General features: G+C 40.2%; 1 protein-coding gene across 3 annotated transcripts in view; it reads left to right on the forward strand.

Moving 5' to 3' along the window:
• Positions 1-505: 505 nt before the first annotated feature.
• The window catches only part of col10a1a (collagen, type X, alpha 1a), a 33,875-nt gene continuing 21,276 nt past the window's right edge, over positions 506-13,104 (forward strand). Inside the window, exons 1-3 of one of the 3 annotated variants that reach the window (XM_061844675.1) lie at positions 506-798; positions 1,261-1,371; positions 1,862-1,916. The gene's annotated coding sequence lies outside the window, so the exon portion shown is untranslated. Of the gene's footprint in view, positions 799-1,260; positions 1,372-1,457; positions 1,495-1,861; positions 1,917-13,104 lie in introns of those variants that run through there. The other 2 variants (XM_061844676.1, XM_061844678.1) reach the window with 2 other exon arrangements.

A 13,104-nucleotide genomic window follows, 5' to 3' on the forward strand; every position in this document is an offset into this window, starting at 1 on the left:
GTCACTGATGGTGTAGTGGTACACACGCCTGCCCGCCTTTGGCGCGGGCAGCGTGGGATCGATTCCCGCTTAGTGATGGTGTCGATACCTGCCTTGCAACTGACTGGCGACGAGTTCAGGGTGTAGTCCGCCTTTCGCCCGGAGCTCGACGGGATGGGCTCCAGCTTTCCCGCAACCCTTGTGAGGATAAGCAGCTTGGATAATGACATGACATGGCCGTTAAAACTATGCATTAAAGGAAGTGAAATTTTGTTTTGATCTTTAAAAACGACAGACTAAGATTTTGACCACAAACAAGCTGAAAAGGTGAAAAAATCGAAGTAGTTCATTCAGTTTGCAAAGATTTTAGAAACGAGTTTTGGGTGGAGGATTTTGAGTAAAAAATGCATTAATTCCATTTTGGATGAAGACTGTGACATGAGAAAATGTGAAGCCTTGCTTCGTTTTTTGGGATTTGTCTCTTTTCTCACATGCCCACACGCACCCGCGGGTGCAGGGTGTCGTCCAGATGGTCACTTTAGTGTGGAGTGGACGCACACATCACACACTCGGGGCACCCTTTGGTGTTGGTGTCGGCTTAAAAATATCCCATCGTGTGCTCTTCTAAATTTAAAGAAATATGCCCGGGCTGCAGCAGACAACTGTTGACATGTTCTATTTGTATATTTAAAAAAAAAAAAAAAAAAAAAAACTATGTCAATGATGTAAATGGAGTTGATGGTTTTATCATCTTTGATGCTTATGGACAGTTTACATGTGTTGCCATGTTAGTACAGGAGTTTATCTGGACAGAATTCGGTAGGCTGAGCTATTTTCTTTTTTTCCACTACTGTTTGGCTAATATAAAAAAGAATATACTTGTCACATGTAATGTATGTAAATTACTACGTTAGCTTCTCATGTTACGTACGTTAGCATAGTTAGCTAACTATCAAGTAGATGGCGATGTTACTTTTAATGCTAGCTGACAAATAGCTAGACATGGAAGCCATTTGTCATTTTCTATTGACTTCTGTTTTAGCTTCTCGCACTAGCGACTTGCTAGTAGCCACTGAGTGGCTATGTGATATTTTTTCGTCACTTGTATGTAAAATGCTTCGTTAGCTTTTCATGCTAACTGGTTGGCCACCTGCTAGGTAGCAGCAGTCATTCGGGGTAGGGGGCGAACCCATGTCTGCCGTGGCTCTCTGTGAATTTGTTTTTTTTTTTTTTTTAATATATTGGATAATTAGTTTTTCAAATGTAATTCTAAATTTAAAGCTCACGGTTGGAACATTGTCCATGGAACACCGAGGGCAGCTTTATCTAATGTGTGAAGATGAAGTTGACGTGGGTGCAATGAAGTTCACGAGCAGAAATCATGATAACCAGGTAAAATAGTACTTTCGTCGGTTAGTATTTTACAAATATATATTTTACAATGTCAAACCTAAATAGTCATTTTTAATTCAAGATGGCGGCCGATGACGAACACAAACGCAGATGACATTATTGGTTGGTTTAATTTTCCCAAATACATAATTAAGGAGGACTGAAGTAGATATTGACTATCTGATTTAAAAGTAGGTTTCAACCAGGCGTTTTTTTTTAAGAGTTCTAAATGTGTTTGTTTCATGCAGGAATACAATTTTGTGGTCGCTGTTCTCAGTTCACTGATTTCATAAATGCAACACCCTACAGTTGTTTTGTTTTTTACATAAAGATGGAAAAAATTGATATGTGCAGTCTTCACTTTAGATGTCAAAAAAGGGTTTTGTGGCTCATTGAGTACAGTATTTAGATTGCTGCCCTCTTAGGGCTATGTATCTTCATCACTTGTACATAGACTTTGTGTTAACATGAAATATCCTCTTTCTTTTAGGCTTTAATCTGCTTTGCACACACAGGTAGTTCCATGAAAGAAGCCTGCTGTGGAGGTTAGTAAAAAAAATGACCACACAATACCTCTCTGCTCACCACAACTCTATAACTCAAGCCACAAATTACCCCACCATATCCCTCATGACGCATTTTTCAGTTGCTCAGCGGTCTCTGGGAGACAAGGAAGATGTCAATTAGCAATAATGGTAAGGTAGCACTAACCCTTCGGATGGGCCGCAATGACAAATTCTATAGATGCAGCGCAGACAGTATGGCGGGAAATAGCCATGGAGAGGATGATCAAACGTCTTTTTTTAACTCTCGTTTTTGATGGCAGCTTTTACTGTACCTCCCGCTGCGGTGGGGTTTTGGGAGATTTGTGTTGGGCGGCAAAACAGGAGGCGCCAAGGGGGTGAAACCACGAGACACCCACCCTGCTGCCCCATGAGTACACACTCACGCATGTACTTGTGGTCACCATACATGGATTCGCGATCTTCAAAGATGTATTCACTGTACAATACATTATATTTAAATATTCTGAGAGCTCGCATGGGTGTAGAATTAGATTAGCGACTCGCGTGAGATGCTAAAACCGATGTCCATGTTCAAGTTGCAAGGAAATGGGAGCAAGAGCAAAAAGCTAACATAGACTCTTACAAGTGACAAACGGAAAAATCTCCGTCAACTATGTTAACATAGTTGTCTACGTATGTGTGACACATGTGGCGGCTAGCTAGTTGGCTACGATTTAGTTAGTGGCTAATACAAGATGCTGTCATACCAGTCAACTTAGAAGTAGCATACAGACAGCAGCTATCCAGTTGTCGATTAACTACCCGGTGGCTAGTGTGAGAGCCTGATACAGAAGTCTATTGTGTATAAACGTAGTTGATTTGCATATGACAGCTAGTCAGTCTTTGTTTTACGATTTAGCGGCCTGTGGGAGATGCCAATGTAGCACCTTGCGTACAAGTGACAAACACATGGTACCTAGCTAAGAGAAAAATCTGTCAACTATGTTAACATAGTGGCGTACGTATGCGTGACCGACATGGCGGCTAGCTAGTTGCCCACTACTTAGTACTGCTGTCATACCAGTCAACTTACAAGTGGCATACAGACAGCAGCTATCCAGTTGTCGGTTAACTACCTGGTAACTAGTGTGAGAGCCTGATACAGCAGTCTATTGTGTATATACGTAGTTTATTAGCATATGACAGCTTGTCAGTCTTTGTTACGCTATTTAGCGGCCTGTGGGAGATGCCAATGTGGGAGACGCCGATGTAGCACCGTATGCACAAGTGACAAACACAGCGGCCACCCAGTAGACTCTACCTAGCTCTTTGCTCGCATGAGAAACCTAGATCAGAATCTACATGGAGAAATAATAAATCAAGCAGAAAGCATTTGACAACTAATCAGACAGCGGATAGAAGTAGTGGCCAGCACTAGGAGCATGACATAGTAGTCTATACCCGTGATAATCATGTGGTGGCTAGCCACTAGGTGGCTATCTAGTTCATGGCTAATGTGATAACCTAACATCACAGTAAACATACATGCCACGCACATACGGCAGCTCGCCAGTTTTCGGCTAGTGTGAGCAGATAATATAGCAGTTTACTTACAAGTGACAAGCAAATGGCAGCCACCCAGCGGTGGGCTATTCCTAAATAGGCGCTAGTGCAAGAAGCTAAGCAACCTGTTTACGTGCAAGTGTCGAGTTATGTGACAGCTAGCCAGTCAGCGGCTAGTGTGAGAATATATCACAGCAGTGTACGGACAAGTGAAGCATATGACAACTAGAGGGGCGGCCAATAGCTAACGGTTAGCGTGAGACGTTTACATAGCAGTCTTTGTACAATTGACAAGCAATTGGCAGCTACCCAGTTGCTGGCTCATGCGAAATGCAAAAGTAGCAGTAATTTCCCAACTCTACTGGCAGCCATTTCATCTCTCTCTAATGTTGTTTTCATATGCTGTGCATTATATTTTTAGGTCAAGTGCTTATGACGCCATGAATACTTTCCTAAACAAATTAAGCGGCATTAGTGTAATGATCTGTGGCGCGTGTACCTAATAAGCTCATTTTATATGAAGATTTTATTCACTTTGAGTTCTTTTCTGGCACAGGACATGTTTACGCCACTTTCTTCTCATAGCTCCGCTCACTTGCTTTAAATAAAATACAATGGCCTCATGATGTGGTCTATCACCTGGTGTCAGCTACCAGTGCAAAAGTCCTGGGAGTAGAACCAAGAAGTACAGAATTTGGTGAAAAGTGGTGGGTGGGCGAAGAAAATATGTGGTGGCTCTGGTCTGACATAACCGATGCAGTACGCGCTGCAAGTACTGAAATTTTTATTCACGAATAAGTACAGTGATGCCTTGAAATATGAGTGACTTGGCTTATAAATTTTCCATATAGGAGCTATTGTAACTGTTTTTTTTTCTTAGCTATCAAAATTAAAAATCACTTGAGCACAAACGTTTGGCCAACAATGATCAAAAGAAACGCACGCACTAGCTTGTTTTAAACGTGCTGATGGTAACCATAGAACAGGAAATGGTATTTACTGTATTGAATTCAGTGTATGGAATTTATCGTGAAGTTGTCACATACAAGTGGCAAGTATATGGCTAGTTGTCAGCGTAGAGTGTGGAAAGCTAAGATAGAAGTCTAGATAAAAATGAGAAGTGTTTGGCATCTCACTCGGCTTCCTAGCCATGGCTAGCACAAGAAGCTAACTGAATAGTCTATTTCAGGGCTCAGCTTTTTGAGGCTGAGGGCTACTTCGTGAGCACCGATCGTATGAAAGGCTACGTGACCTGTTTGCAGCAAATTTCAGACTCAGTTCATTACACGTACATAAAATATTTTTGTTTTAATTTATTGTAGTAAATGGCATTACTGGTATTTTCAAATTTTAATTCACGTAAGGAAGTCAGATTCAGAATTTAAAGCACAAATAATAGTAATTTGTGACCTATGGAATTTTCAGAATGTAACTCGTGGGCAACCTTATGTGGTCCTCGCGGGCTATCATTTGCTCGCGGGCACCGCGTTGGTGACCCCTGGCCTATGTTAAGTGAGGGCTATAGAACTTGAACTGATGAATAAAACAAATCCATTATTTTCCTATGGAGCAAAAATTGTTTCAAAATTGGGGCTCATTCAAGCTTCCACTGTATTTTATATTTAATATAGAGCTACCATAGATTTGTTCAGGGATTTGCCATTCAAGCCATTTTTTTAATGTATCCAGTTGAAGTTGATCGGTAGCAAAATTGATATTTATACACAACAAATAATCTATTTTTTTCATCTATATATGGCAGTGATGTACAATCACTACACATATTGCCATTTACACAAATGTGTAATTTTGTGTACAACTTAACAAGGCCAGATTTGGACAGTAAGTACACTTGTCACTCAATTGAGAAGACACCATTATTTCAACGCATATACATTATGTGACATTTTTGGTCGTGTTTAGTAAGATTGTATGTTTGTAAATGTCAAAATATGTGCCATGGCACAGTAAAGGATGGGAAACACTGTACATTTGAATTATTGCTCGCAACAAGTGGTCAAACACACACACAAAAAAAACATTTTTCTTTTGCCATCTGTGTGATTTAGAGCATTGTTGTTGGAAAATGAATGTGATCCCCCCCACCTCTCTCTCTAAAAAAGGCTTCTTCCTGGTATCTATAAAAACAACCTAAGATGGCTATGATTGCTGCATTGTTGCACACCCTATAATGAGAGTTAAACCCTACTGTCATTTACTGAGCAATATGTAAGTAAATAATTATGAATCAAATGGAACTTGGGTCATAAATCTTAAGTAGGCATTTTGGTAATTCCAAGGGATGCTTGGTAATGTGCAGAGGATGAAAATAAGTTCCATAAAAATGTCTCCTTGTTGTGTCCCGTGTGAACGGGGCCTGTAATGAAAGGTCTGACAACGACTTCTGTTCTTGCCGCCTTTTATCGGTGTCACAAAGTCTCGTGCGACTTGATTACAGAGCGCGGTGTGAGCCATGGGAAAGTGGAAGAACACTCAAACAAGTGTAATTAGATATTTTAACACTGGTCCTTGTGATATTTAATTTTAAAAAAAGGGTACCCATTGGTATCAACCACCCATGACTGCTTTTCCACTACAAGTTATGTTCTGCATGAAACCCTTAAGACCAGAGTTAGGAACATATGGTCTGTGGTCCATAAACGGTCAATGGCCATGACCAAAATGGATCACGTCTGATATATCTTCAAGCATGGGTTCTTGAGACTTTTTTTGTGACCGTATTCATGCCAAAGAGGTGACATTCCATGTCCCTCGAACTAGTTTCTGTAGCCGGGGATCGGATCGCCAAGGTCCCCGCCTTTGGCCACCGCCCAGCTCACATTGCACCCGACCCCTACGGCCCCTCTCACAGGTGGCGAGCCCATTGGAACGGGGACCCATGTTACCCTTTCGGGCTGTGGCCGGCCGAGCCCCATGGGCGCAGGCCCGGCCACCAGGCGCTCGCCTTCGAGCCCCACCTCCAGGACTGGCTCCAGAGGGGGGGGCCCGTTGACCCGCGTCCGGGCAAGGGAAACCAAGAACCAGGGCGGCACCGACCAGAGACAAATTCCTTGTATGTTGTTACATACTTGGCCATTCAATCTGATTCTGATTCTGATTCTGATGAGAGACATGACTATCAAATTTCTTGTTGCTAATTGAAACTGGCTCCTGAGGCAGAATTGTTCAAAATTTCTACAAGTTGAACTGAAAAATGGCTGACTTCCTAGTTTTTTTTTTTGTTGTTGTTTTTTGTGATATCGTTCTTGAGACCTTTTTTTAAAGCTCTAATATGTCAATTTCTAAGGTTCACACTATGGTCCACTCACAGACACTGATAAAAAAATATTCAGAATTTCGTGTCACTCATTTGTCTAGTAAAGAAGATTCAAATACTAAAGGATGGAATTGGACAAAGTCTCTTGGAAAAGTAGACATGTTAACAAAATTTCATGTTGTCAAATGAAACTAACTCAGGAGCTTAATTTTCTAAATCTCTCGGACAGGGGTGTCAAACTCATTTTTGTCGCGGGCCACATTGTAGATACGGTTTCCCTCAGAGGGTCGTTATGACTGTGAAAACATGAAAATCTTTTCGCCTCATCATATTTACACGTGAAATTTATGAGCTAGTTTTGGGATTAGAAATCAAGGTTGATGTGTTTTTACAATATTGCTGGTGCTTGGGTGCACAATAATGCTTGCAATATTGCAACATTATCATTTATGATATGACAGTTTGATATTTTGGTACAGATTTGAACAAAAATCACGGAAGTTCATACTCGTAATTTCCCTTTGCGGGCCACTTAAAATCATTCGGCGGGCCGGATCTGGCCTCCGGGCCTTGAGTTTGACACCTGTGCTCTAGGAGAAGACTATCTTTTTGAAGGACCCCTGAGAAGAGAAAAAAATGACCGTAAAATGGTTTTTCAAAAGAAAATGGCAGACCTCATGTCTTTTGAGGCGATTTTTTTCTCGGGGGTTTTTATGGATGTACTCATAAGAGGCATGGATATCAAATTTCATGTCACATTTCCATTTGGAACCAGAGTGAAAGACATCCAAAGTATTTTGGAGGCATCTGCACTTGTGAATTTTTTTTTGTACCGCTTTCTTCATGATAGACTTAAAATATCAAATTTCATGTCCTTGGGTCAAGACGTGGTGAAGCAGCATGCGGCTCAATATCCAAAGTTGTGTTTCTTTGTGTGACAGCAAATTTTGTATTAGCCAGAACTCCTCGTGTACTGCCTTTTGTACAATTTCATATGTAAAACCATAATTTTACAATTATGAGACGAATAAAGGCGTTCTAGTTGAGGAAAAAAAACAGTTCCTAGAGGTTATTTCAGGAAATCAGAGCAGCACATTTTTTGGGGGACTGTAATCATTTGTACCAGCATAGAATTACCATTCTATTTCGAATACAGCATCAAGGGTTCCCATCAAAAAGTTCCACAAGAAGAATAGACGATTGTGCGCTGACGTGCACTTTGTGGCTGCACACGAGCCACACTCGAGTCTTATTCCAGGAGCGGACGCACAGCCTACAGGATGTGTGAAAGAAAAATACACTTTTTCTTTGAATTAATCCATCTGTCATTACTCGTTTCACGTCATTTTTAGCTTTCATGTTCATGCTCGAATCCCTCACACGGTGATAAATCACTAAACCACTTGTGGGATAGCACCGCGAATTACCGCTGCGTCCTAAAAACAACTTTCCATTGTCCAAAAGCCCCCCCCCCCCTTCAAAAAAAAAAAAAAACAGCAACCTCAAGCTCAATATGTCCTCTGATGACGCAACAACACTATGGCAATATATAATAGTAAACTACATAAAGCATCATGTTGAGGACCGTAAAATTGTTTTGAATCTTTTCTTTGGCTGCAATTGAGGTGCCATCAAAAATGAATAACAATTGTAAGAGGGTTTTTTTTGGGGGAGGGCTCTGTGGGTACCTCAACTGTTGTATGGTTACACTTACATTTTTTTCAGGGCTTAGGAATTAATCATCACAGTCATATTTCATCGTAATCCTGACTATAACAGCTGGATTTGATGGGAGTGCGGTTGTACCTTGATTTAAAAGCGCCCCAACTTCAGAGTTCAGCTTCAGACAGATTAAGGTAGTGTAATGCCATGCGGTTTAGGGAGGCTATATATTTTTGTATAGATGTCTTGTGAAAAATTGAAATGTTTTATATATGAATGGGCGGCATGATGGAGCAACTCACAGTTCTGCGGACCGGGGTTCAGATCCCGGCCCCACCGGTGTGGAGTTTGCATGTTCTCCCCGTGGCTGCGTGGGTTTTCTCCGGGCACTCCGGTTTCCTCCCACATCCCAAAAACATGCATTCATTGGGGACTCTAAATTGCCCTGAGGAAGTCATTGTGATTTGACGTTTTGACGTTATGCCAAAAGCACATGTTCCGAGCTTCTTCACGTACTGCGAGCGCATTTGCGTCGAAAGTCATCAACATCATGAGCCAAGTCAAAGGAAATGCAGTTACACTGAACACATTTCTGGGATACAACACAGGTAATATTTCAGTATCTAACTATAATAAGTATGTGTCATGAGCAAGAATGTGCCACGGCCAAGAGGGGGGTGGCCTGGCCACCTCTTTGGGCGGTCTCATCTCTGACACTTGTCAACGGTCACACCTGTTTTGCATGAGGCAATGTGATTAGACCAAGTATTTAAGTTGGAGTTTTGTCACTGGCATTTTCCAGTTCGTTGCTTTTTTTTAGTGAGTTGCATTCACTGCCAGCAGGAATCTCCACCACTGAGAGAAAGTGTAGTGTGAGCTATCCTTGTCACAGCGATTCTGTGCCACCATAGTTTAGTCCCGTCTTACTTCATGTTTCCAAGTTTGCCTCCTAGTCATCAGACCTCGCTTTATGTTTTTGGACTTTTCTTATAGCCTAGCGTTGTTGTGCCTCTGGCTTCTCGGACTGCTTGAATAAAACTACGCCAAACATCATGCCCTCGTCTCGGAGTCCTGCATTTGGGTCCAGCCCCCCCACTGTTGGTTCATGACAGTATGAGATTATTTACTTTGACTAAGTTCTCCCGTGAGACGAGTCTGTCCATATATCTAAATGCGAAGGGTCTCTATTTAGTTTTGAAATTGAATGTCTATTGACCTCTTTAAAAATGTCTGTCTCAGTCTGTGCAGTGTGAATAAATTATGATTATGGTATTAGGTAACAACGACATACTCGGGTATAACAACTCAGTAAGTTATCTTGAGGTCTTGAGATTGCATCCCTAATCACACCCGTAACTTTATATCTGCGGGCATTACTCACCACACCCGTACATTTTTCAAATGTGAGTGACTGGGATAGGCGGCTTGGAAAATGGATAAATAGATGGATATTTGAATGTGATACCTTTTCATTAAATTTACCATTTTTTTCCAGTTACAGTGATTCCCATAAATTCCATAATTTCCATTGGAAGCTTCAGATTTGGAATACTTCGAAAATACTTTAATACTTACCTTAAATTCCCATTTAAAAAAAATCCCATAAATGTTCCACCTCTTTGTAACAGCTGTTCATGCCGACTGGCGTTGTTTTTCACAGACAACGCGACTGTGAACAGAGAGGAGCTATTTTACGAAAGCCGAATCAGTCTTGTGAACTTAGCGACCTGGTCGCTATAGTTAAGGATTTTTACGACCCCCTTGCGACTATCAGACATGGACAAGATAAATGAAGATAACTTTCACATTCAGCAAGACAGCAAAAGTTCCCTGTGTAAAGAAGTCATATTCATTTTTTAAAGATGGAGGTTGAAATGTTAAAACTGCTAGCAAGATTTGAATGTAGCTTGCGCGGTTTGGTTTCCTTGGGGGCTGGACAAGGGGTGCCTTGGTGGGGCTGGAAGACCCCCGTGTGACCCGGGATGAGGAAGTGATCCACCACTCGCACCGGGGAAGCCCTACCAGCCCCCCAGAGAAGGGGGCAACTAAAATTAGCATTGATTCTAACCCTAAGAAACTTATCAGCGGTCCAGGCTGTTCCGCTATTATTACATAGCGCTAAGAGCAAGTCATTAGCAACAACACAGAAGCTGTTCTCCTAATTACAAGATGGAAAATGGATTTGAATGTCCTTATTTGAATGCCATATTGTTGCATAGTGTGCTTTAAATCAGACACGCCGTGTTTTGATTTGACTAGAAGAGGCCCGAAAAACTAGGTCACTTTGTTTTTTTATTGGGCAAAAAAAATGTTAGCTGGTTGCTGGTAATGTTAGGTTCTGGCACTTCTCCGACCTTTCATTATGAAAAGGGTGTTTCGCAGTTGCCAAATTTGAAGAGGATAATGGTAGGGGGGAAATCTACCTTTCGCTAGCTGGGATATAATTAGCTTAATTTCACTGGGGCAAAGCACTCTGCCCTGGGGGGGGGCCAAAAGTAAAATGGCTCTGCACAATCAAGCGGGTGAGGGGCTTCGGGGGAATGTGACATATCAAAAGTGATGACGCTTTTGTATGATCATTTGAAACTTTTATGTGATGCGTTCCTACTGAATACTAAGGGCTACCCTGTGAAGAATACAAATAGTTTATTTTTGTAACACAGTATTCCAACTTTATTTTTGTAAACAGAATTTATGCACCCAGTAATTTATTTTAATATGGTAAAAATGACAACTTTTTCCTTGCAACATCACAACTTTACTCTTGTAGATTTTTTATTTTCAATGTTTGATTTCTAAATACCTTCTAACAATTTTCTTCGTAGTAAACTAGTTTCACATGATTATTCTTATAATACTATGGTGTTCTTCTATAGTTCTGACGTAAGTCTTGATTTTGCTGCGGTTATACCAATCACCCAAATATGACTTGATTATGGTAAAAATGTAAACTTTTTTTTAACATATTCAATTGTACACTTTTTTCTGTTGAACATGGTTTTCTATTTATTACAAGGGTTGTGTCAGGAAGGGCATCCGGCGTAAAAATTGTGCCAAACATATATGTGCGTTCATCTGAGATGACACACTGTGGCGATCCCGAAAGGGACAAGCCGAAAGAAATTTCTCATAAGAAAAGTTTTTCTCATAATGTCATGATGATGTTAAAGTTCTTGTAATATTCCAACTTTATTCTCATAACTATTATTTTATTTGAGAAATATATATAGGTTTTTTTCTCACCTTTTTTTTTTGCTGAAAACTGAAGATAATTACTTTATTCTGGTAAATAACTTTTTATCGTAATATTATCCTAATCAGGATAAACTATTCTTGCCATATTCCGACTTTATTCTTATTTTATTTGCTGAATATTTAGATTTTATTCTCACAAAAATACAATCTTATGGTAGAAATTGCTTTTTTTCTCATAATGACTTTACACTTGAATTATTTTTAAACAAAGTTATTTGTTTGATTATTCAGTTAAAATAACTTCGTTACATGATATTATGATTATTCTCAGCATACTCTTTTATTCTCGTAATATACAGACTTGTAAGTCCAATTTTGTTTGAATATCATTTGGATTTCTTTTCTTATTTTAAGACTTTTTATGGTAAACTAACTTTTTTTCTAGTTTTTCTTTTCAACTTGAACATGATTTCTTTTTAAAAATATATATTTTTCAATTTTTTTTTAACTTTATTTGGGTAAAATAACTGAAAATATAACACAAAGCCTTTGCGGTGCCCAAAAGCAACAGTAAGGCCAAAGTGTAAATCGACTTTTCTTCTTCATTTCCTTTTCGGTCTGCAAACTCGTGACGAGCCGTCCATGTACATAAATTCAACATCTCCATCAGCGTTGTAGCGCCACCTGACCCTCCCAATTTTTTTCCTCTCTTTTAATCACGCCAAAGGGGTCTTGTAAAAAGAGGTGGACTCAGCCACCCAATCCTTTGTGGAGGTGCTAAGCCTCAAATTTTGCCATTTCAGAGGCATTTGCCCCTCCCGCTTATTTGGAGCCCGCTTTAAATGAGATTGAGGCACGGCACGCCGCACCCCTTAATCTTTTTAATAAAATAAACATCTCAGTATGTTAAAGATAGATTCGCACCCGTACAGTAAAAAGTAGCCGGGTTTTCCCATGGACTTTGATGCAACCAAGTTTGTTTATCCGAGTACGTCACGAGTTGCTTTACATCCGAATGGCGTGTATGCAAATCTATGTTTGTGATCTGTACCAAATGGAGTGACGTTAAATTCGACTATGATACCTTTTCTACAAATAACCTGCTCCCACCCACATAGACATCTTAGTTTAACAATATTATTACGCTATGATCAGAAACTAATGTTGGTAACACTGTTAGCAAACACAAATACTGATCATGTCATTAGGGGATAAAGTCAATGAGGGGATGGTTACAATATTAATTAGTTACTGGACAGCTGAGAAGGTAAGAGTGATTCATTAGCAAATTTTCAGAAATAAGCAGCTTGGTTCTGTAATTTTAATCTTGATGGTTGGCCACACACTCTTCAGACCAAAACATTTGGAAACAAACATCAGTCAATTTTCCATAATCTGTGCATTTTAATACTCGTGACAATGACAGTTAAGAATTGTAAAAAATTTTTAATAAAAAGTCAACCTGCGTCACGGAACAGATCGCGGTGGACTTTGTATTTAAAGTGATGCTCCAGAGTCCTGACTCAACTT

This window comes from Syngnathoides biaculeatus, chromosome 15 (genome assembly GCF_019802595.1).
Source record: "Syngnathoides biaculeatus isolate LvHL_M chromosome 15, ASM1980259v1, whole genome shotgun sequence".
Taxonomy (NCBI): Eukaryota; Metazoa; Chordata; class Actinopteri; order Syngnathiformes; family Syngnathidae; genus Syngnathoides; species Syngnathoides biaculeatus.